Source organism: Bos taurus, chromosome 4 (genome assembly GCF_002263795.3).
Source record: "Bos taurus isolate L1 Dominette 01449 registration number 42190680 breed Hereford chromosome 4, ARS-UCD2.0, whole genome shotgun sequence".
Lineage (NCBI taxonomy): Eukaryota > Metazoa > Chordata > Mammalia > Artiodactyla > Bovidae > Bos > Bos taurus.
This window is the reverse complement of record NC_037331.1, coordinates 60,310,513-60,335,507: the sequence shown is the minus strand read 5'-3', so window position 1 is coordinate 60,335,507 and position 24,995 is coordinate 60,310,513. Positions and strand designations below refer to the sequence as shown.

The 24,995-nt window shown below is 39.8% G+C and overlaps 1 protein-coding gene and 1 long non-coding RNA gene across 9 annotated transcripts in view; both read right to left on the bottom strand.

The window, feature by feature from the left end:
• ELMO1 (engulfment and cell motility 1) overlaps positions 1 to 24,995 on the bottom strand; it is a 582,500-nt gene that overhangs the window by 115,004 nt on the left and 442,501 nt on the right. The gene's annotated exons all lie outside the window — the stretch shown is intronic.
• LOC132345101 (uncharacterized) overlaps positions 1 to 24,995 on the bottom strand; it is a 46,844-nt gene extending 21,849 nt beyond the window's left edge. Inside the window, exon 1 of the long non-coding RNA XR_009494232.1 lies at positions 1 to 24,995. This exon is cut by the window's left edge and continues 20,076 nt beyond it. This is a non-coding gene — a long non-coding RNA (uncharacterized lncRNA).

Here is a 24,995-nt window from a genome sequence, read left to right as displayed (position 1 = left end):
CCAAAAACAAAAACCAAGGTTCTTTCCATGGCCCTGCGAAGTCTGGACCCTGTCTACCTCTCTGACTCAGTCCCCTACCACTTTACTCCTTGTTTACTACCCTCCAGGCACACTGACTGCCTTGCTGTTTTTTAAACACCAAGCTTGCTCCTATTCCAAGCCCCTTGAGCCTGATCTTCTCTCTTCCCAGAATGCTCTTTCTCAGCAATAATTACATAGCTTTCTTTCCACAGCTCCAGCGTCACTTCCTTACAGAAACCACCCAAGGGAACTCCAACCAAAACAGCAGCCCCAACCTTTCTCTAACCTTTCAGCCTTGTATAAGTCTTTCTATGATGTTATTACTTGATACGGCATTATCTATTCATCTATACAGGGCTTCCCTGGTAGCTCAGATGGTGGAGTGTCTGCCTACAATGCGGGAGACCCAGGTTCGATCCCTGGGTCTATGAGAGTGAAAGCGAAAGTGAAGTCGCTCAGTTGTGTCCGACTCTTTGCAACCCCATGGATAGATAGTAGCCTGCACCAAGCTCCTCTATAATTAATTAAATTAATTATCACATAACTAATTATTGGAGAAATAACTGTATAATAAACTGAAAATAATACTTTTAAAAGGCATTTTGAGGACTTCCCTGGTGACTCAGTGGCTAAGACTCTGTGTTCCCAATGCAGGGGGCCTGGGTTCAATTCTTGGTCAGGTAACTAGATTCCACATGCCCCAGCTAAAATATCCCATATGCCACAATGAAAATCGAAGATCCCGAGTGCTGCAAGTAAGACCTGGCATAGCCAAATAAATAAATAAATATTTTATAGAAGGCAGTTTGGAGATTCCTTGAAGTAGATAAGACTTTGATGAAGATCAGTGCTGTTCAAGGTGTGGTTGTAGAGCAGTGTTAGTCTATGAACTGCTTGAGATTCGACCACAAGATAAAGCTTGCCTGAGAAATCAAGTCAATGTGCTGCTTCCTTCATTGAGAAAGTCTTACCAGGGCAAAGGTATAAACTGAACTAAACTGTATGTTTAATGACATAGTTGATTTAAATTCTGTTGCAAATCAGTTACAAAGAGCTCACTCTGAGTAATGCTGATGTAGACCATCTAGCCCAGTATCTTTTGCAACTTTTTCTTACCTCTGGTTTTGAAAACTATTTTTTAATCTCTGAGCATGCCTAGAGATAATTAAGTGTCCCTTCCACATACATATGAGGCATACATTGGTGACAATTTTGGAATATACGTATTGATGATGTATATCAAGAAAATAGAGGATAGATATGAAAGAAGACAAAATAGATTTTCTTTTGAAAATCATGTTGCAATGTATATAGCATGATCATAATTGGATAGATCCAGTGGGTTAGAAAAATAGGTAATGTCTACTATTATAAGCTTCTTTCAGGTTGAGTATGAAATTTCTTTCTCCTTTTATATCTCCATAGAGGAGTATATTACACAAAATCTTCACTCTTTGGCTTGCAAACACTAACTCAGCAGATATTTACTGGTGCCTAATGAACAAGGGCCTAGGGACCCACAGCAAACAAGACAAGAGACTCTGGCTTTGTGAAAATTACATTTTAGTGGAGATAGAAAAGTAACCAATATTGTTTTAAAATTCCAACTCTGTATCTTCCAGGAATAATGCTAATGATATTAAAGACTATATAGGGTGTTCACATTACCTCACCTGAGAATTAGGGAATTTTAGTCCACCAAACTCCTTGAGGATTAGCAAGCTGCTGCTGCTGCTGCTAAATCGCTTCAGTTGTGTCCAACTCTGTGCGACCCCATAGACGGCAGCCCACCAGGCTCCCCCGTCCCTGGGATTCTCCACGCAAGAACACTGGAGTGGGTTGCCATTTCCTTCTCCAATGCTTGAAAGTGAAAAGTGAAAGTGAAGTCGCTCAATAGTGTCTGATTGTTAGCAACCCCATGAACTGCAGCCTACCAGGCTCCTCCATCCATGGGATTTTCCAGGCAAGAGTACTGGAGTGGGGTGCCACTGCCTTCTCTGGAGGATTAGCAAGAGATGAGGTTAAATAAACCTCTATTATAGCAATGTCCTCTTCATTTTCATGAATGTGTTTTTTCTTTAAAAACTCCACCATAAATCTCAAGAAAACATACAACTGTTCCAAAATCTCTTTCTTTTCTTTTAAGCTTGATGATACTTATGAATATCATTTTCTGCAAAAAATATAAAGGATTCAGTGATTTTTCAGTACTTCTCTAAGAAAACTATATTTTAAATATCTTAATTGAAAAAAAAAGTTTCACATGGTGCTTTAACCAGATTTAAATGAAATGACCTCTTGCCCTTCTACCCCATAAAACAATACTTTATACTTTTACACAGCCAAACATGTAGTAGTCTCTAGAGCTGGACTCTAATTTCCACTACCTGTTTTGTATTAGCTGAGAAACAAAAAATCCTGACTCAGCAGGAAAAAGCCTTCATAGCTTCAAAATTGTGTCACTTAATTAAATTAGGCTTTCTAAAAGGAAATAATTTTCTAATCTATACTTGCAAACATGCTGCTCTTTGGTGGAATGCTTTTGAAATTTTTCCTAAAATAATCACATTGTGCTGGATAATTTTAAGCCTTGGCTGAGGGAAGTTTCCAGCTGTCTCTGGCCTCCTGCTTTACAGTGGGTTCCAAGCGGACCAGTGCTTCCTATGTGCCCATCTTGGGATTCATGAAGGGTCAAGCTGCTCACATGGAAATCACAGGGAAGGTTTAAAACATACAGATTCTCAGGACTCAGTCAGGTGACTAGTCCCAGGAACAGACACCTGTAAGCCAAGCTGCAGGGTTGGAATTTTACCTAGAAAGCAATATGGCACCATCACAGACGTTGAAGTTGACCGTGGCATCATCAGATTTACATTACAATGAAGTATGAAAGATGGATTAGAGGGTAAGCCAAACCCAAGAAGAGCAGAACATTTAAAAAATTCTATAGGGATTCAGTGGCAGATTTTATTTTCTTAGGTTCCAAAATCACTGTGGATGATGACTGCAGCCACAAAATTCAAAGACAATTGCTCCTTGGAAGAAAAGCTATGACACATCTAGACAGTGTATTAAAAAGCAGATCCATCACTTTGCCAACAAAGGTCCATATAGTCAAAGCTATGGTTTTTCCAGTAGTTATGTACAGAGGTGAGAGTTGGACCTTAAATTAGGCTGAACACTGAAGAATTGATGCCTTCAAATTGTGATGCTGGAGAAGACTCCTGAGAGTCCCTTGGACAGCATGGAGATCAAACCAGTCAATTCTAAAGGAAATCGGTCCTGAATATTCATTGGAAGGACTGATGCTGAAGCTGAAGCTCCAATACTTTGGCCACCTGATGTGAAGAACTGACTCATTGGAAAAGACCCTGATGCTGGGGAAGACTGAAGGTAGAAGAGGTGACAGGATGAGATGGTTGGATGGCATCACCGACTCAATGGACATGAGTTTGAGCAAACTGTGTTAGATAGTGAAGGACAGGGAAGCCTGGTGTGCTTTAGTCGATGGGGTTGCAAAGAGACACAGCTTAGCAGCTGAACAACTAATAATAGGGATTCAGGGTCAGTCATCTGGGACCAATAAACTAAACGGGAGAAGTCAGTATACAGATTTAGGATATTTTTTAGGACACAAAATGTAAAGAACTTGGTAACTTATTGGATGTGGTAGGTGTTGAGAGATGAGAGGAGCTGATAATGCCGTCCATGGTCTGGCCTGAGTGACTGATTGAAAGGACTTGATGGCATTGGGATGGGAAGAAAGGAAAAACAAATAATAATTTAAAATTCAGAGACTCATTCAGTGTTTTGAAGCTGCCTTTCTTCTGTATAAAGGATGGCTTCACATCATCTGCAGTTAGAGTCAATTGGCAAAGGTCTTAAGAAAAAGTTTTGGGTACATGTGTGACTCAGTTAGAACTAGGATAGTTATCCCAAATCACTGTTCTCTCCACTTCTAGAGAATGATTACAGAAAAGTATGAAAAGACGTAAAGATTGTTCACCCCAGCATTGATTCTAACATTGAAAACTCAATAACAACTCAGGTGTCAACTCTGGAAGATTGGTTAAACAAATAATGACACACCTGTGCACTAGAGTGTCACATAGCAATTACTAATGATATCACTGAACAGCATGTCTCTATGTTTAAAGAATGAAAAAAGGCGACCACATAACCAGTACAGATAGTGCGATATTCTCATAAACACACACAGAATAATGTCTGAGGGAACATAGATTAGAATCAACAGTGTTTTCATTTGGATAGATGAATTGTACGTGTTTTTCCTTTAGGAATGCTTTCATTTTCTATCTTCAACTATAAACTTGAATTAGTTCTGAAAAAGTGACAATGAAAGCATTAGCCGCTCAGTCATGTTCAGCTCTGCGACCCCACAGGCTGTAGCCCGCCAGGCTTCTCTGTCCATGGAATTGCCCAAGCAAGAACACTGGAGTGGGTTGCCATTCCCTTTTCCAGGGCATCTTCCCCACCCAGGGATCAAACCCAGGTCTCCCGCATTGCAGGCAGATTCTTTACTGTCTGAGTCACTTACCAATCAGTTCTACATGAATTAGTTCTGCATAAAACATACACTATTAAAATACATTCCTTTTCTTATTAAAGAAAAAAAAACACTATTCAATTTTCATAATGATGTCAGTTTTTCACCTACACATCTGATATCCAAAATACAAGTGTCTCTTCAGTTAGCAACACAGACGATGTGCAACTGAGGCTCTGGCAAAGAGTCACCTTTGAACTGAATGAGGACCAACGCCTGTATGTGAGGTGTTATGCGGGCAGAGAAAGCCAGCCCGCAGAGCCTGCCCTCTGCCCTGCCCCAGGGTACTGTGTGTTAAGACCTTGGATTATAGCAAAGCTATAAACTTGGCTGGATACTTTAACTCTTACCTATAAACATGAAATTCTTGTAGAATCCTGTGACTGACATAAAATTCCATGAAGACCCATTTCTAGAGACTCTGAAAACTAACTTATATTTGTTTTATATCTTACTTTGTAGTACAGTTATTTGTGTATGTTTTCTATGCACCTTATTAAACTGCAAGCTCATGGAAGGCAGAATTTATGTTTGATTATGGTTTGTATTCCCTAGTGTCAACAGTTTGCATACATTAGGTATTCAATATTCATAGAGAATTATTGATGTTTCTTGTATAAGACCCAATGGAATACATTATGTTCGAATTTATTTTAGAAGTTCCTTCCCTTAAGAACGGATAGCCTTCCCTTTTAACTAACCAAAATTACATAAGACATCATTTTCTTTCTTTTTTTAACCCTGGCCCTGAGGAAACAAAGAACTACATTTAAAATTCTCAGTTCCACTATTACTTCATTCTCCCTCTAAATGGTCTTGAGCTTGAATGGACTGTGTTTAGGCATCATACATGTGAGTTACCTCAAAACCATTTAGGAAGCTGATGGAATAAAAATATGAAGAGCTTAATCATAAGTGGTTTAATAAATAATTAAACCAAAATGAAAAGTAAATTTAAATAAAATGAGAAATATTGAACTTCCATCACGGTCCACCAGACACTCCATCAACTAGTTTCCTTATCTTTGACCTCTCTGCCTCCACATTCTCACGGGGCTCCAGCTGCCTGGCTGTCAGACACATCTTGAATACCTTGGCTTTAGGGCTTTCAGAAGCTTTCTTTGCCTGAAACACTCCCAGGCTCTGGATAGATGTGACCACACTTTCTCAGCATTCTAATTCCTTGCCTGACTGTTCTTCCTGTGTTAGCCCTCTCTCTAGGACCCGTCTTTTCATCCATCATTCTTTACTGTCGTTATAGCACCAATCACCTCCCGGTTGCCTGGCTGTCTCTCTCACTGTCTCCCTAAGAGCAGACTCTTGGTCCTTTCTGTTCATTGTTGCATCCCCAATGCCTAGAAATGATGGCTTACAACAGGCACTGGAAAAAATATCTGTCTCATCAAAGAATGAATGAATAATTAAAGGCATTTCCTCCCTAGGTTATAAAGAAGAAATCTTGTTCTTTCTCCCAGAAGACTATTTGCAAACTCAGCTATGGGGAGATGTGAGGAAAACACTGGAAAAAGAGCTGGGGGAAGGGAAGGACCTCTGAGATGTTGTCCAACCTCATTTACATCACAGAAGTGTACTTTCAAGCTGTTTACAGTATAGGTTCTGAGGCTAAAATAAAACTTGAAAAGCAATGATCAACATAAATGATAAGTCTGCAAAAGAATCCTGTCTCTAGTTAGTACTGAAAATTGGAATGGCATTGCTATAAAAACATAATCCTTAACACTATATGTTGCAGTGTAAAGATGGCAGTGGAAAGGTTCAAATGTTACTGAAACCCATTTAGAACATCATTTCCTCTGCATTACCTAGCAGATCATTAACATCTCTTTGAAACATCCCATTTGCCTGTATGATATGACCTTAATTGGAATCAGGCATATCTCCCCACATGAGGAGTGTTAGACTATTAAACATATACCACTGGATAGAATGCTTACATTTTCATGTCTTGATCCCCCCATACTGTCTGTATTAGTATTTTTTTTTCTTACAAAATGCCTTCAAAGAAAAGTTCTGAAGGAAAAAATGAATACAGTTCATTTATTTTTAAATTCTGCCAAATCATCTCAGTCAGGCAATAGAAAGGAAAAGCGGAAAGTGCTTGGTGTAATAGCGCCATATTTTTTTCTGCAGCTTTTCCATTAATTCTCAGGACCTCTGGCTGCCTTCCTTTCAGAATGAAACCTCATTTACATCTTACATTATCTTGCCTACTTCCAGCCGTTCATTATTGCAGAAGTCATGCTACAATGGCATTCCGCCAGCATTAGTTTTAATGTCACTCTTATGACTGAACTGTGTACCTTGGAAGCCACTTGCGAGATGGGAATGAGACTTGAATCAATGGGTAAGCTCAAAGGTTATTTATATTTGAACTCCTTGTGTCGCACTGAATATTAGGACCACAGGTTTTTCAGGTGAGACTTCTGAAAACCCGATCCACACATGCTACTCCTCAGATAATGCTGTTTCACATGATAATCCTGTTTCCCAAAGAAGAGGCAGCGAAGGACACCACCTGTCTGTGATTCCTCAACAAGAAGGCTCTTTCCTCTCTTAATCAATAATGATGACAAATCTATTCTCTAAAACTTGACATGGAGATGATAAATGATTTGAGTAATGTGTTGATATTAATATGAACAGTGTCTTCTTCCCTGCAAGTACTATTAACACCAATGAATTGAATGAATGCGCCATTTGACAGTTTTGAACAAGGAAGTGGTGAAAAGGGATTACCAAAGACTACAAAGAAATAATGAAAAGAAACTTTGACCATGAAACAAATTATGCTACAACAGGGGCCAGAATAGATACACTGGTTAGAATTAGGGCCAGTTTTGAGACCCATTAACCATCTGGAAAATGGGATAGGCAGCATGTTGATGAAATCAGCTGGCTGTTCTGAGTGGAATGGCAATCTAGAAACTGAGAAATCTAAGGTATGGAGGATGTTTAGAAATGTGACTTGAGAATAATGAAGCAACAATTCCCAGGAACAATTGGCCTGTCTGTCATTTGTACTCTCATATGCTGGTAGGTAGTATATGAGGAATAAAAGTAGCAGCAAGTGTCCTCATAAGTGTTCCGTGTATAAAATTAGTACAAACACTTCTGGCTAGTTTATAAGAATTTATTTCTTCTCACGTTGCCTTTCTTTTCTATACCATACAGGAATACATACCCTAGGTCAATAGACCCAAACTTGAGTATTTTAATGATGCTTGTTAGATGAAGCATATATTTTAAGGTATACCCTTATGACGTGGAGCCCAGCAATATGTTTCATTAACAAGTGCCTCCATTAACCCACCCTGGCACCAGTTTTCAGCCCTGGCTCTTGGGTAGGTCATTTCAGGAGATTTGTTAAATTGCCACTAGGGGGAGTGTTTGCCAAATTTTGTGCTTCTGGAAAAGGGAGGGTGTCCACTGCTTCCGGAAGCTCAGACTAACAAAAAGAAAGGATAAAGGATCAAAAAAAGGAAAAGGAGTCAGTGTTCCTAGGTGAGTAAGAGGCATTTTTAGTAGGAATTTAAATATCTGGCAAGAACAGCTGACTTCCTAGGGATTAATGATGAAAGCCCATGATGGAAGCACTGGGACACTATAGACCTAGGGTTTTGGAACCTTCTAGGCTCCAAAGGTCTCTAGCTAGAACGTTCTTCTGCCTTTTGTATGTTCTTGTGCACTAGCTGAACTTTATCTAGGATAGCAGCCCTTTGACACCCATAACATTCATTAATACTGTTTTAGTCACCCAATGCCTGCTTTCATCTCATTTTCAGTGATAAGTTTTTCATGTTTCCCCTATATTTTCTTTGATAAAATTGTCAATGGTTATTATTTAATGGAAGTAGTTCTTGGATTCACTATTGTTTCTGTTTCCTAGTTCATTATTGGTATTTATCTTTCTTCTTGCCCCTTCTTTGTTCCTTTGTTGTTGTTTTATAACTTGTCCTTGATTTATTTATTCTCATTCTTTCTATAAAAATAATGATTTTTAGGGCTATAAATATATCACATAAAGACAGTTTTGGCTGTATCTTGTAAGGTTCAGCATGCCATGTTCTCACTGTCACCACTTTCTGAATGGCCTCTAATTGTAGCTTTTATTTCTTCTTTAACTCAGTAGTTACTGAAAAGCCTCTTATACTGAGAATTTATTAAGGATCTTTGGCCATGTGACACATTTTCTTGAAAAAGTTGCATAGATCCTTGAAAAGAAGGCACACATTCAGTGTAAGGTGTGAATTCAATATGTACCTATTGGTTGATACTTATGTTTTAAAAAATTCTATATATTTAATTTGATAATATATTAAGAATGCTGTGATGTTTTATCACAACTATATTTTTGCCCATTCTTTTTTCTTAACTTTTCCTTTTCCTTTTGATAATATTGATATGTTGTGAATAAAGATTCATGACTATCTTTATTAGTTTGAACATTTTATCTATGAAATGATTCTTTATCCCATTTGATGATTTTAGGCTTAATTCCTTCTTTGCTGTCCATATTGCTATTCCTATTTTCTTTCTTTCCAACTTGTGTGCTCTATTTTTCCTTCAAAATTTTTGTCTATCATTTATTTAGGTGGTTATCTTGTGACTAGAATATGATTATATCTTGTTTTATAATCCAACTTATCTTTTCTTAGGAAGTTTAACTTGGTGTGTATATGGCCACAATAGGTGGCATTTTTCATCTTTCACTTCCTCTCTAGCTCTGTACTTTAAGTTGGTACACATCAGAATCACTTGAGTAAGTTGGTGTGGTGGTGAGGTGTTGTGTGTGTTGTTTTTAAACACAATTAAGCCTCACTTGCAATTCTGGTTTATAAAGTTAAGGTAATCCAGGGGCTGGGTCTCTCAATTTTTAAAAGAATCAATAGGTAATTATACTGTGCACCAAGGAATGAAATCACTGCTTTAAATACTTCCAAAACAAACTCTAAATTATGTATCTTCCATAATCAAATTCAGAGTAAACACACTTTCCTATATTGATAATACTGTAAAAGGTTTTTATTTTTACTGTCAGTAAAGAATCCATCTGCAGTGCAGAAGACCTGAGTTTGATCCTTGGGCCAGGAAGATCCCATGGAGAAGAGAATAGCAACCCACTCCAGTATTCTTGCCTGGGAAATCCCATGGTCAGAGGAGCCTGGTGGGCTAGAGTCAACGTGGTTGCAAAGAGTCAGACACAACTTAGTGATTAAACCACCATGACCAATATTTAATTAAGATTTATATTAAAACAATTCATTTTGACATTGCATACCTACAGCAAAAATATGTACCAGAGAACATCATATTAAAAGTAAAAGTCGTCTTCTGTGTTCCTCCATCTCATTCTCCAGTTACTCATTTTTAACATTGTCTTATTCATTTTCTAGACTTTTTTTCATATATGCAAACAGACACAAATGCATGCATACACCCAACACACACACACACACACACACACACACACACAAATACCAGGGGTAATATGTTGTGTAGTATCCTCCTACCTTTTTTGTTCACTGAGAAATATTTCTTGGCCATTTTTCCATTAAAATATAATTCATTCTATATAGTAAGTTCACATTATCATAATTCATTTAGACACATGCCACTTGGGTATCAGACATGATAGCCTGGTTTGGGGAAGCCCATGCAAGCATAGAGTGCATTGCTCTTTGCCATGAGATATTTTTCCAAACGTACAAGTGACAGAATGGTGGCCTATGACTTCATCTTTTTGAAGCTCTCAATTTTGTTATTAACTGGATAATATCGTTCAAGACGATTTACTCTCTCATAAATTTTTTCACTCTTTTCTAAGATCCTGAGAGCAAAACCTAGATTGTATTCTCTTTGGATTCTTCCCATTTACCAAACACAGTACTAGGCACTTAGTATTCACTTGATAAATGTTTTGTTGAATCAATGCATATTGATGACAATGCAAAATGACCACACTTCTACTACTCTTCTAAGATAAAAGCAAAACCATTTCTTATTTTCTGTTTGCTCAAATGCAAGAACAAAACCCCAAACCCAGTGACTTAGGTACGTGGCTGTTTAATGTCAGAGCTGGTCACTCAGTCTAGAATCCCTTCACCAGAACTCTGCCCTGTGGGATCAGGAAGAAGCAGGGGTCACTCAGAAGAACACAGATGCACAGTGTAGGCTGCCCATGCAAGGAGACTTTGGGGAAGAAGCCAACAGAACTGGATACCACGAGGGATTCACCATTCCAGCTGTCACTACCAAGGGCATGGCCCTGCCCCACCGAGAAGCTCCTTGCAACTACCAGGGGCTTGATGGTCAGGCTGTCTATGATTTTACAGTGAGAGAATAATTTCAGCTGAAGGGAGCTTGAGAAGGATTATCTGGAGAGGTCATCTTTAGCAAAGAATGAAAGGAATAAACATTCTGAGTTTCACCAAACATACTATCTAAGAGGATATGACAATTACCCACAAGTACTTAGCAGGCTTTAGCACCAAGGTGAGGCATGAACTGTGTAAGGTGCTTTATAGAGGTATGAGAAAGTCTTGGCAGGTGGTGGTAATTAAATTTGTTATTTTTCAGTTGCTCAGTTGTGTCTGACTCTTTGTGACCCCTTGGACTGCAGCACACCAGGCTTCCCTGTCCTTCACTATCTCCTGGAGTTTGCTCAAACTCATGTCCATTGAGTTGGTGATGCCATCCAACCATCTCATCCTCTGTCCTCCCCTTCTACTCCTGCCTTCCATCTTTCCCAGCATCAGGGCCTTTTCTAATGAGTCAGCTCTTCACATCAGGTAGCCGAAGTATTGGTAATTAAATTACATTGAGAAAAATTGCATTTCAGCTGGGGATGTCAGAAAGTCTCCCTTATCTGTTACACAAGGGTCCCAAAGAATATGCTGAAGTCATTTAAAGCCAAACTGGACCAGTTATTTGGGAACATAAGAGAAGAACTAGTTTTAAATGTGGGGTGGTGGTGTTAGGAAAGGAGGAGATAGCTAGTTTAATTAGTCACATATGTCCTATTGCTTTGAAGGGTTGTAAACACCTCACTTCCAACTCTAGCTGGGAAAGACAAGCCGTCAAGATTCTAGTGACTCAGAAGAGCAGTATCATCGAGAGATCTAAGTAAGCTTGGCATTATTTACCCACCAAATCTGCTTTGAGATGTATTTGGTCAGCTGTGCCTGGCTTCTGTGACTGGCTGTATTTGTCCAAAGGCTAATTAGCTCGAAGGGTAGAAAGATCAGTGAGTTAATCCATAATCTCAAGTGACTGATGAAATCTAACTGCCAACTGGTACCAGAGCAGATACTTTTTCTTTAAAGGATTAATAAGGCATGCTGGCTATTCTCAAATATTAGCCTTTGCAAGAATAAGACAGGATAAAGCAAGAGAAAAGATGATTAGAGATTTTTTTTTCAAAAACCCACTTCAAACATGTATATGGTCATTTCACAAATAATACTTCCAGGCTGGGTGATTCATAGGTCTAAGGTAGTTGTTCCTTTGATCTCCAATAATGAAGACTTCATTGCTGAGCATCTATTATGTACCAAACACTCTTTTACATGGTATTATCTCTGTCGGTTCTTACAATAACCTTATAAGGCAGGTACTATTATTCTTCTGTGAGTCCTCATGGCTCAGAGGGTGAAGAATCCACCTGCAATGCTGGAGACCTGGGTTAGATCCCTGAGTCAGGAAGATCCTCTGGAGAAGGGAATGGCTACCCACTCCAGTATTCTTGCCTGAAGAATTCCATGGACAGAGGGGCCTGGTGGGCTACAGTCCATAGGGTCTCAAAGAGTTGGACATGACTGAGTGACTGACACACACATACACACACACACATTATTCTTCTATTTAACAAGTGAGGCTATTCAGTCCTGAGGTCACACAGCTGGTAGGTACGATTTAAAACCCAAAAGCTCTGGCTCCAGAGTTTTTTATCTTAAATACTCTGCTGAACTTCTCTAAGCGAAAGGAAGGAGACGAGGGGCCAGGACCAAAGTCTCCCTGCTTCCAGGCCTCCATCCTTAGAGGTACTCTGATAACAGCTTATGTCTTCTCTCTCTGTCTTTTCACATCATCTTCCCTCCATGCATGTCTTACCTCTGGATCCAAATTTCCCCTTTTTATTGGGACACCAGCCATCTTGGCTTAGGGCCCATTCTAATAACCTCATTTTAACTTGATTACCTCTGTAAAGACCTCTGTATAAGGTCACATTCTGAGGTGCTGATGGTTAAGACCATCATAGCTTTTTTGAAGGAGGACACAATTCAACTCCTAACATACATCAAGGTTGCTAGACAGGTTTAAACATCCACTTGTCTAGGACAACCCATAGTCAGGGCAGCTAGAGCACAGCACAGACTCCCATCAAGTCTGCAGGTACATCATGAAAAGCCCAGCCTTCTACCTTGTCAAGGAGCATGGCTGGCTGACAGAAAGGCCAGTACAGAGGCTCGTGAAAGGTATTTCTGATCTGAAGGACTGAACCCAGATGTCTAAGAAATCACTCTTTAGCACTGTCCTATTGGAGTCTTGACTGAGGGGTGACATTTACACTTGGGGCTCAGTTTGCCCCATGAGAAGAAAACAAATTCCCTCCATCACTGGATGACCTTGAACTATGGAAAGCCCCATCCCTGATCCTGTCTTCTAGAGTACTGGTCTCCTAACTCTCTATTTTTTAAAAATCTACATACTCTTTAACAAATTTTTATGTTGACTTAGGAAAATTTTTTATTGAAGTTGAAATAGTTGCAAAGAATATAATTTTCAGTGTATCACAGTGTTGATATTTAAAAAATAAAATGGTTGCATCGCTTTTAAAAGTGTATCCTTGGATATGCATACAAGAGTGATTTGATACCCATAATTGCTCATTTAAACATATGTGAGTAAGTTCTTCTTTAATAACTGGAAATTTCACATCTTCATTTTTCTCATTTAATACAGGTCAGCAAACTTTTAATATAAAAGGCCAAATATAATTTTAAGCCTTCCGGGCAGTCTCTGTCATACCTAATCAACACTGCTATTGTAGCATGAGGGCAGCCACAGACAGTACATAGACGAATGGGCATGGCTAGATTCCAACCAAATTTTATTTACAAGAATAGGCCATGGCTTGGATTTGGCCCATGAGTCACTTGTGAACCTCTGTCCTAGAACTCAAATTCTCATCCTGCTTCCCATTTTTCCCATTCTATCTTGATTCTACTCATAAACTTTTTTCATAATAGAATTTTATGCTTAAATGTTAGCTGTTAATCATACTATTGTACTTCTCTGAAACAGAATATATATATATGTGTGTGTGTGTCAACTTGGAAGTCATATATATGTGTTTTATACATATATGAAAGCCTCATATATATATATATATATATATATATATATATATATGACTTTCAAGTTAACTTGGAAGCCACATATATATGACTTCCAAGTTGATATAGGAGGCTTGGGAGTCAGAGAGACCTGGATTTGAACTTACTTCCAGAGAGACCTGGATTCTTCCACTTACTTCCCTGGTGGCTCAGATGGTAAAGAATCTGCCTGCAATGCAGGAGACCTGGGTTGAATGCCTGGGTCAGGAAGATCCCCTGGAGAAGAAAATGGCAACCCACTCCAGTATGCATGCCTGGAGAATTTCATGGACAGAGGAGCCTGGTGGGCTATAGTCCAGAGAGTCGAAAAGAGTAGGACACGACTGAGGGACTAACATTTTCACTTTCACTGCCACTTACTAGATGGATCATAAGCTAACTCTTCTACATCTCTATCCCCTTACCTGTAAAAGGGAATATAATGTCTTTTAACATTGCTGTTAGCACGATACTGAAACTATGTTAGGAAAAAGGATGGAGACTGAGAATCACACTAAAGCCTCCCGGATTCTCGACTTCTATTCATCCTTTGAGTATACAGGGATGCACCTTTTGGTAAAAACTTGTATCCTGATAGACCATGGCATGTGGTAATTTAAAAATAATAGTTACACTGAAAATATTTTTTTAAAGGTTTGAGAAATTCCATTAAAAGGACCTAAGAATATGTAAAGTGCCTAGCATAGAAAAGGCACAATTCATATGCCCACCAAAACAAATGTTTCTAACATTACTCTGGCCTTGAAGCAAGTGACTGGGAGTGAGTTTATGAAGGACATAAATTAAGCAGGGGTGGAAGAAAATGATAGCTCGCTACACACAGTGTGATTATTGTATAGTTACCTATAATGCTCAGATATTGAGCTAAAAGATTTTCCTACCCACTCATACTTATACCTCTGCCCAGGAGACATGGAGTTGCCACAGTTCTTGATCACCATAGCTGGATTATTTCTTCTTTGACAATTCTAACAGTTCAGAAACCTCTGGTAAAGTGAAAAAAATCTGGTTCATCCAAATTTCAACTTGTAAGTTGTTTTACAAAACTAAAAGAGTGCACAGCTCTTGTGTTTGCTCTTACAATTCAGATCTTCTTCTGTGTTCATTTCTAACTCTGTGCCAGCAAGGCCATAAACAGAGACCAGGAGAAAAGAAGGCAGAAGGTAAGGACAGTTATTGGCCAATTTGTTTTCATCGATTTCTTTCAAGTTGTTTTCAAACAGTTCTTCCAAGGCCCCAATTTTTGAAAGTAGATATTTATTCTTTATGCAAATGGGCATGGAAATAAATGCATAAGTGAATGCATGAGTGAATTAATGAATATATAAATAACTTGTCTGTCAGAAATTTTTCTTATCATGGCCTCTGCATTTTAGGCAATTCCAATTTTGACACTAATGATTGCATTAAAAATAAACCTCCGTGCAGAATAATCCATAGATCGTCATAGATTATCTATGTTCACAGATAATACTAAGGCCTAGAATTCATACACAGTAGGCATTCAGCAAGTATTGATTGTTGAATAAATTGAGAGAGCAAGCAAATGTGGCCACTGTCCTTTGTTAACAGAGACATATTAGCAAGTCAATCAATTTCTCTGAGCCTCATTTTTTCTACTTGTAATAACGTAACTGCATGGTGCTGCTCCCCTTCCCATCCATGGGACCACTGAGTCCAGATGAAGAGCCCTGGTAACTACCCCCAGTACCCCCAGGCTGTCACCAGACACAATTTATTTGACATCCTGGGACTCAGGTTTCCTCAAGATCTAGGATGTTCAGTTCAGTTCAGATCAGTCACTCAGTCGTGTCTGACTCTTTGCGACCCCATGAATCGCAGCATGCCAGGCCTCCCTGTCCATCACCAACTCCTGGAGTTCACCCAGACTCACGTCCATCGAGTCAGTGATGCCATCCAGCCATCTCATCCTCTGTCGTCCCCTTCTCCTCCTGCCCCCAATCCCTCCCAGCATCAGAGTCTTTTCCACGGGAATACAATAAACAGATCACCAGATGTTACAAAGGAAGAAATCACACCTCCTCTCTTGACAGAATGTATAATTCAGGGGTATGAAGTTCATGGCTGGCGGTGGTAGAGGGTGGGTAGGGGAGGGGAAGAAAGCTATCAAGAAGTGTCTGAGAACTTGCATAGAGAAGAACTCAAAATATGCATGCTTTCAAAGCTTTTTATTATATTTTCAAGAAGAAGGACAGAATTGGTGTTGTATGGCTAAGACTTGGCTATCCAGAAAGATTTATGGGCCATCTGCAGAGACCCAAGAACATCTTGACTTACAAATGTAAACACCACCAATTATTTATGGCAGTTCACAGTATCCCTGAATGCCACAAGGCATCTGCCTAGAAGCACAATATCGTTTGATCTTGACTGGCTTCCAAAATCAGGAAAGTATACATCATCATCCTGGAGCTTCTGGTACTCTGCCTCCAGAAACATCTTCCCAATTATCCTTCCTCAGAAAAACAAGGCTGAGTCGTTAGGAGATATTAGATTTTAAATAATAATAGTAATACTTTATGTCATAATTCACAAAGCACATGGAAAATGTTAATTCTTTGGTTCTTTAGACATTTCTATATGTCAGATTAGTGTAAATAATATTTATATTTTATCTGTGAGGGAAGAAAATACTAATAATTGGAGAGGTAACATGGCAAGACCTAAATCTTAGTAGTGGCTAAGCTGGGACTTTTATCTTGGGCTTTGGTTCTAAGTGCTTCCCTGGTGGCTCAGTGGTAAAGAATCTGTCTGTCAATGCAGGAGATGCCAGTTTGATCCCTGGGTCAGAAAGATCCCCTGGAGAAGGAAGTGACAACCCACTTCAGTCTTCTTGCCTGAGAAACCCCATGAATTACAGTGGGCTTGTGGGCTACAGTCCATGTGGTCACAAAAGAGTTGGATACAACTTAGCAACTCAGCAACGAACAATGGGGTTCTAAGGGCAGTGCTCTCTTCTGGGTGGCCTCCAGCACTAGCAGAGCTGGGATAGCCCCTGTGGTTTAAGGAGAATGACCTGAGAGCAGACAGCAAGCACCCTGGTTGTCCAAGTAGAGAATCTTCCATAGCCAAAGTTTTGAGCTAGATATTCTATGAGATATGAAAAGTAAATGGCTTCTACCCAAGGACTATAATCATACTGTTTTCTCCTTATGTAGTGTATTACAGCATACTAACCACTCACACAGACATCACTCTAATTTTCATTCAACAGCCCTGTGAATTATGCATCTTTACTTCTATTTTAACAGATAAGGAAAACTAGGATTCATAAAGGTTAAATAATCATCTACACAGTGCTTGGAAAACTCAGAATGGACAGGGATGGTCCATAAGGCAGTCTTTGCAAAGCTTGTTGGGTCTAATTTGCAAAGACATTTGAGCCTGGCTCATGGAGTCAATGAAGGCTTTTGCCCCTCAAACCCTACCACTCTCTATAGCTGGAGGGGTGTGGCCCTGCTCCCACTCTTTGGGGGTACTAGAAAGAGTACCAGTGGACAGTACCAGCATAATACCCCTCAAACCTGAGTCTCAAATTAAAGCCTTAATGTTGAGAAGTCTAGAGGGAGTACCAGCATCAGTGACTTTCAGACGCTTCCTGCTTTGAAATCACTCTTTGCAAATGATAAAGCTTCTGAAATGCAGACTTCACTTTGCTGGCCCGTTAGACATGAGCAGGCTCTGCATCACCTGCTGGGACCTCTGGACTGGGCTGGCTCTAGACAGAAATGATTTGTCCCAAGAGGCTCTGACTGAATGAAAGCCAATAGCTGATGGGTGCTTCACTCCAACCAGGCAATTGGATGTTAGAATTGTCCCAGATGCTATCTCAAATGTTCAGCTAGAAGAATTCCAACCAAGTCAGAATGAAATTTTATTTCATTATGCTTCCAGGTCTGGGAATGATGCCAGTGAACTGCTCTCCTTGACAGGTCCCTCATCACTTAGAGCTCAAAGGAAGAGAGAAGTGAGCTCCCGAAGTGCCAGGCTGCAGCCCTCCCTGTCAGATGGCAACACCTCCATGGAACAGCTGAGCAAGGGGCTGAGGCAAGAACTGTCATTCCCTTATCGCTGAAACCCTGCATACTGATGATAATTCCCTGTATGTTCCTTTCCAAAGTCTTACACAAGGCACCGAGCTGATGACGCGACCTAGGAGAGGATGAAAAGTCAGTTTCAGCTTTAAGCCAATTCTGATCCTTTGGCAGTGGCTGACTTAGCGCTGTGTTAAGAAGGATTCTGAAGCTCTGTCTGGGTACAATGGGAAAGACTACTGTAATCAATGGAGCATGGGCCCTCGAGGACTGAATGTTTCCAACTTGACACATTCATGACCTGGGAAGTCACCAAGTCTAAACTCCTCCTTACCCATGTGAAGATGCTGAGGAGCATAAGCGTTAAGTGACTTGTAAAATTTAATTCTTAAAGTAGAGATGACAATACAAGACTACTGCTCTGTCCTCTATATGATAATTTTCTAGTCCTGACTTTCTAGATGAAATAGCTAGTGAACTTCAAAATCCTGTGATAATGCAAAAGCAATTACTGTAATGATAATTTTACTTATGTAACATACAGCTAGTTCCCAGTGTCTCTGTAATTACTGAAATCCCACAGCACTTCTTTTCATTCATGATTGAGTGGATTAGCTCTTGGCTTGGCCAAATATCAGCAGATTCACATACCAAGTCATCTTGCTCTCAAGAGTCAACACTGCCTATGGTTTAATCTACTTGGTTTGCCACTGTTGTCTCAGAACAAAAAGATTAAGTCATGTCATAGAAAGAAAGAAGTTGCAAAGGACTCACACAATTTCACCCAACCAACACTTGTCAAGTGCTTAAGTGCACAAGGCATTCTCCTTGGCAGTTCTGTCCAACACGCTAGAAATGGGTGGAGTTGAACCAGAAGGCATCCCCACTTCTAGGGATGGTATTTAACCGTATGGCATTTTTTTCCTTTCTCAATTTTTTCTATTATTTCTAAAAGAGCTCTTTACTAATGGAAGGCCTAAGAGCACCAAGCTTGGAGTGAGCTTTATCCTTCCACTGGCAGACTGGGCTGAAATTGTCAATGTCAGAATATCTTTAGGAGGCTGGAATTGGATACTTCTATGAAGACTTTGTAGCATCATTTTGATCTAGTTATTGAAGAGGTTGATTCTGTTTTCATGATTGCTTTTATATTTATAAAAAGAAAACTTTAGATAAGGATGTTGAAAGTAAAGATCTTAAGACCAAATTAATTGCAGGCACTATTCAGTCATTAATTTATGTGTTGTTGTTGCTCAGTCGCTAAGTCGTGTCTGACTCTTTTGTGACCCCATGGACTGTAGCCGACTAGGCTCCTCTGTCCATGGGATTCTCCAGGCAAGAATACTGGAGTGGGTTGCCATTTCCTTCTCCAGGGGATCTTCCTGACCCAGGGATCAAACCCATGTCTCCTGCATTGGCAGGCAGGTTCTTTACCACTGAGCCGCCAGGGGAAGCCCTCAATAACTTTTATAAATAAATAAAATTTGCAGAATTGAATAAGATGACATCAGTTAAATCATCCCTTAGCCTCAATTATGCAAACAGTATTATCTGTTTGCAGCAAAGTTACCTTCTTATTCTGGTTTGCTTAGCTTATTATTAAAATGAAACTCATGTTCCCTGAGCATATTAAGTTGAAGGAAGTAGTGCCAAAGTGCAGCGAGTGGCAAGGCCAAGATATCTGAGGACTGAAAAATGCCACGGATGGCATATTGACTTTCTGCAATGCAGAATGGCACACCTTTTAATTCCCCCATGCCAAACAGTGCAATGGAGCAACCAGATTTAGCTATATGCTGGATGTGACACACACAATGGTTAAGGGCAAAAGGTAAACACATCTGTGAATACTAATGTATGGTTTTTCTCTTTGTTAGCAGGGCAAGCCTGCTTGATACCTAATAGAGGTAAAAGAGATCAAGGTGCCATGGTCTGATGAGTAAGTGAGAAATGTAACTGACCTAGTTTATAAGGAGAATTCTCTGAGGGTTCACCACTACACTGTCCAGGGGAGTAGCCACGAACCACACATGGTCCTGGGAACCTTGAAACATGTGGTTCATGAGACTATGCAGTTGAGGTGTTTTGTTGTTTGTTTTGCATTTTTTGTTTTAGAAATTTGAAATTTTATTTAATTTTAGCTAATTTAAATTTTAAAATTGATACTTCAGTTATTGGAAAACTTCTAAGTATGTTTAGAACAACTTCTGTTCCTGAATCTACTTTTGTAACTGTAAATTTTGTGAAATCTAAATACAGATTTCCCGTGAAAATTCAGTCTCCAAATTGTGTTGTGCTGTAAGTGTAAAATATATGTCAGACTTCAGAGACTTAGCATGAAAAACTTGAATATAAATATTTTGTTAATAATTTTGTAGTTTGATATAGAAAGGATAATATTTTGGACATATTGGGTTAAATAATATAATTTATTAAAATGAACAGATTTAGAGTTTGGTTTTTTTTTTTTTCTTTTTACTTTTTTAATGTGACTGCTAAAAAAATTAAAATTATATAAATTGCATTGTATTCCCGCTAGACAATGCTGCTCTAGAAAGAGATCTGTCATATTGTTTCTGGAGGACATTGTTTATTGAATGGTTATTAAATGTGTCTTCTACACATATGAATTGTTGCTGTTGCTGTCATGTCCAACTCTTTTGTGACCCCATGGACTGTAGCCCACCAGGCTCCTATGTCCATTCTTGGTCCAGGCAAGAATACTGGAGTGGGTTGCCATTTTTTTCTCCAGGGGATCTTCTTGACCTAGGGATCAAACCTGCATTTCCTGCATTGCAGGCAGATTCTTTACTGTCTGAGCCACCAGAGAAGCCCACACAAATTAATACTTGGTGTAATACTAGAAACTGCATAATATTAGACACAAATAACAAATAACCCATGTTTTTAAAAGCTGCTATTAAGACCCCTACAGATTCCTTTTCCATATAGCAATGTAAGCTTGCTTTTATGCTGCAGTCTTTCATTTCTTTATCTGCCAAACTGAAAATTTTGAGGTCAATAATTTTTGTTTTTCCTTCTAGGAACCCAACCTTTCAGGAACCCAACCTTTCCTTTCATTTTTCATTAGTAAGTCTTCAGTGGAGATTGCCAGTTTGCAAAACAGATAGAATGTAGATGCTCTGGTTAAAGTGGGAACTGAAGACTCACCCCTCTTCCACATTACCCCAGTTATCTCAATGATGGCAACTCTGAGGTGCATATTTTGAAATCTATGTCACTTGATGATTTCCAGGCCTAATCTTGACCTTTCAGTTGCTTCGTCTTTGTTTGTCCTCTGTCACTACCTGGAATCTTTCTGAGTTGGGGCCATCACTCCTGTTTGCCAAGTCTTCAGAAAGCATGGTAGCCCTGGAGATGCCCATAGCACACCCTGGCTGCTCTATTGTTGTGGCCCTTAACAACCCTCACCATTGCTATGGCAACTGCAAACCATTCCTGGCAAATGCAAGCAAAGGGCAGCTATGGAAAGAGTGACCTCCCACCTCTCACATATGGCCCAGGAGGAGCTGGTTTCATATAGAAATTGACCCAGTTAATACCAGTCAAATAAATACTCTGCAGAATAAGGTGGCACATCATACAGGAACACGGTGTGGTGGTGGGGTTGAACAAATGCAGCATTTTGGTGACAGGTTTTTACTTAGTTCAAATTTTTTTTCTTAAATGGTATTATTAATAATTTACTCAACTACCCCACAGTGCCTTTCTAATTTGACTTTAATTATTGCAATGACTCTTTAATTCAACTCCCTGGGGTCTGACTCCACTAGTCAGACTAGATGACCTAGGAGACCGCCTTCCTCTACCCACCTGGGCTCCGTCCACCCATAAATTCAGCATTGTGGTAAATCAATGTGTGTGAAAACACCAAGCACTTGCCAGTTTCTAGCTGGATAAACGAAAACAAGTTCTTTACATTTTTGGTGACTCCATCTCCTCACTTAGGAAGTAAGGAATACAAGTAGTTCTGCTGGGCTGCTATAAAGATTCGTTGAGCTATTACATCTGCATAAAATATATTGAACAGTGCCTGGCACACACTTAATGCTCAAGGCAGGTTAACTACCCCTGTTGTAATTGATTTTATTCCAACTGCTGGGAGAACTGAGGAATCTTATCATTCCAACTTAATGCTAAATTTCAGGAATTAGATTCAATGTACTTATATTCACTCTGACTTAATGTTGGGAAACTCTGATAGTCACTTAAAAATCTAAGGGAATTCACTTTTTGGTCTTTATATTTATCTTTATTTTTTAAAAAATATTTATTTATATATCTGGTTATTCTGGGTCTTAGTTGCAGCATGCAAACTCTTATTTGCAACATGTAGGATCTAGTTCCCTGATCAGGAATCGAACCAGGTCTCCTGCATTGGGAGTGTGAAGTCTCAGCCATTGTACCATCAAGGAAGTCTCTACATTTAACCTTCTAATATGTCCTACATCCTACAAATTCCAAGAAGAGGTAGTGGGAAGAAGCCTTCTCTTCCAAGAGCAAACTAAACAGTTACAAACATGCAATTAATTCTGGTCCTTGAAAGAACATTTTCAAGTCCCATAATTCTAGCTTCACCAACCCTCTAAGCTCAGGAGTGAGAAAACCACCATGATCTATAATGATTTCCAAAACTTTTTAATACAGATCTTAGGTGAGAACATCCAGGTTCTCATTCAGATACCGAAATCATTGCTTAAGCCAGACGCTGAGTGAGACCTGGCTGTAGCAGTACATAGTGGACCCATTTGCAAAAAGGAGACAATGAACATGAGCTCATAATAAATTCTTGGCTAGTCACATAGGGCAGAGATCTTACTTGACCCTGAAATGGGCTATCCCCAAAATGTTATGTGATTCAGCATAAAGGTATTTTCTTAAGCCAGGGGAGAGTTTCATAGCTTTCAAACTCTTAGACTTCCATGACAAAAAATAGGCTAATAACTACTCTTATTCTTTTTTCTTTTTTACATTTTGACTGCTTCCATAAAAGGCTATTTTTTTCTCTCATTCGTGCCAACAGGTGCCAGCACTCCGCTCATGTCAAATGACACTAGAGGGGGAGAGAAGAGATCAAAAGAGGATGGAGGGTCATTCTAATGAGGTGACAGGCACTTAATGCAGAGCCTCTAGAAACCAGACTTCCTCCAAATTGTGCCTATACTGAGGTGTACGGGGTAGTGAGATGCAGCAGAGAGATGCTCACACTCGCCTCCAATCAGGTGGAATTCTCGATCAGCACACCATCCTGAGCAGCTTGGGATCACAGGACAGCCTTCATTTCTAGAGAGCTTCAGTTAACAGACAAGACGCGGACCTGGAGCAGCCAGGTTTCCCGTGTGGGATGCAGGCACGCGGAGCTGGGAAACTCTCCATGTTCTCCAGAGAGTTAACCCTATCTCTTTACCAGTCACAAAAGCCGAAGATCTTTCCTAAACACCCAATCACCCTCGCTCTGTTTTCAAGTTTTCTACAGGCAAAACCTTCCTACTCTTTTGTTTCTTTACCGGTTCATCACTGAATCCATTCAGGACACAGCAAATTCCATTCTAGAGCCACGTGAAGACCTACAACGCTCTTCTGTCAATAGGACCTTGTTTTAAAGGACAAGCCAATGAGACTTCCCATATATGACTACTTTACACGCATCTTGATAATGCTTTTTTCTCTTTGTTTCTCTCTGTTATCTGAACCCAAGTGGACTGTAAACAGAAGACGTCAAGTGTGCTGTCAGTCTCCCTGGCACATAACGCGGGAAATCGCATTAAAAAAAAGTCACAGTAATGAAGCTTCAATATCAACAGAGATGCTGGGGAGAGGCTTATTAGGTAGAGCTGGAAGCCCCAAGTTCAGCTTCCACTCTCTGCACCCAAACCAAAGGCAATGCCTCTTCTCTCCACATTCGGAAAGACTGTAGTTCCCCTGGAATCCTACATCCTACTGCTGAGGATAGTGCTTGAGTTCCATTTCACCACATATATATTTAAGTTTGCAGCTAGAAGCGTCCCCAAAGGCAAAGAGTTTCTCCTTTCACACACCGCCCCTCCATTGCCTGTTTACAGCACTGCTTTCTTATTCCTCCTTTTTCTACTCAACAAAATTGAAAATTTCATCACCAGTGTCAGAAAATTAAACCCTAGGGAGCAGAGCACTAGCTCAGAGCATCGGTTCCCTGGCAAAGAGCCAATCCTTGAATTCAACTTTGCAAACCTTCTCTGGTTTCAAAGGATGCAAAACAGAGTCATTTAGAAGCATGCTTCTTGACAGCCGGAATCTCTCTGACTGCACTCTAACTCTTTCTGCAATTAATTTTTTAAAAAGAGAGAGAATATATTTCAATTTGGAGACCGATTTCATGAACGAAGAAAGGGACCCGACCTAGCTCAGTTGCATACTTCCCAAGCAAGAACGGCAGTGCACCCAGCAGAGATGCTTCTTTCTCTGGCTGAGGGTCTGAAGAAGTGTTTGACAAACCTTTGTAATAACATCTCTCTTCACAACGCAAACACCGGCAACACAATCAAGCAGCTCGAAGCTCAGGTCCGTGCCTGCACCCTTCTCTCTCCTCCCAGCCATGCACAGGATTGACTCTCATAAATTTAGTTTTAAAAGCTTCCTCTTTTGAAATGGATTCGTGCCCAGGAAGATAAAGCAAAACTCCACTCCTCACACTGATCCTAGCAAGACAAACCAACATCCCAGTAAAACACACAGTCAACTACAAACCCCATCATACCCGAGCGATGCATGCAGTCTTTGGAATACAGAGGCTCACACATCATGGGAACCCTAGCCTAGAGTGCTGATTCCTCCATGTGCTTGTTCCAATTCACCGTTTTCTTGGCAGACAATAAGACAAAGCTACATTTTAGCTCAGGCTGCTAATACCAGCGCACAGATGTGTAAGACTGAGGT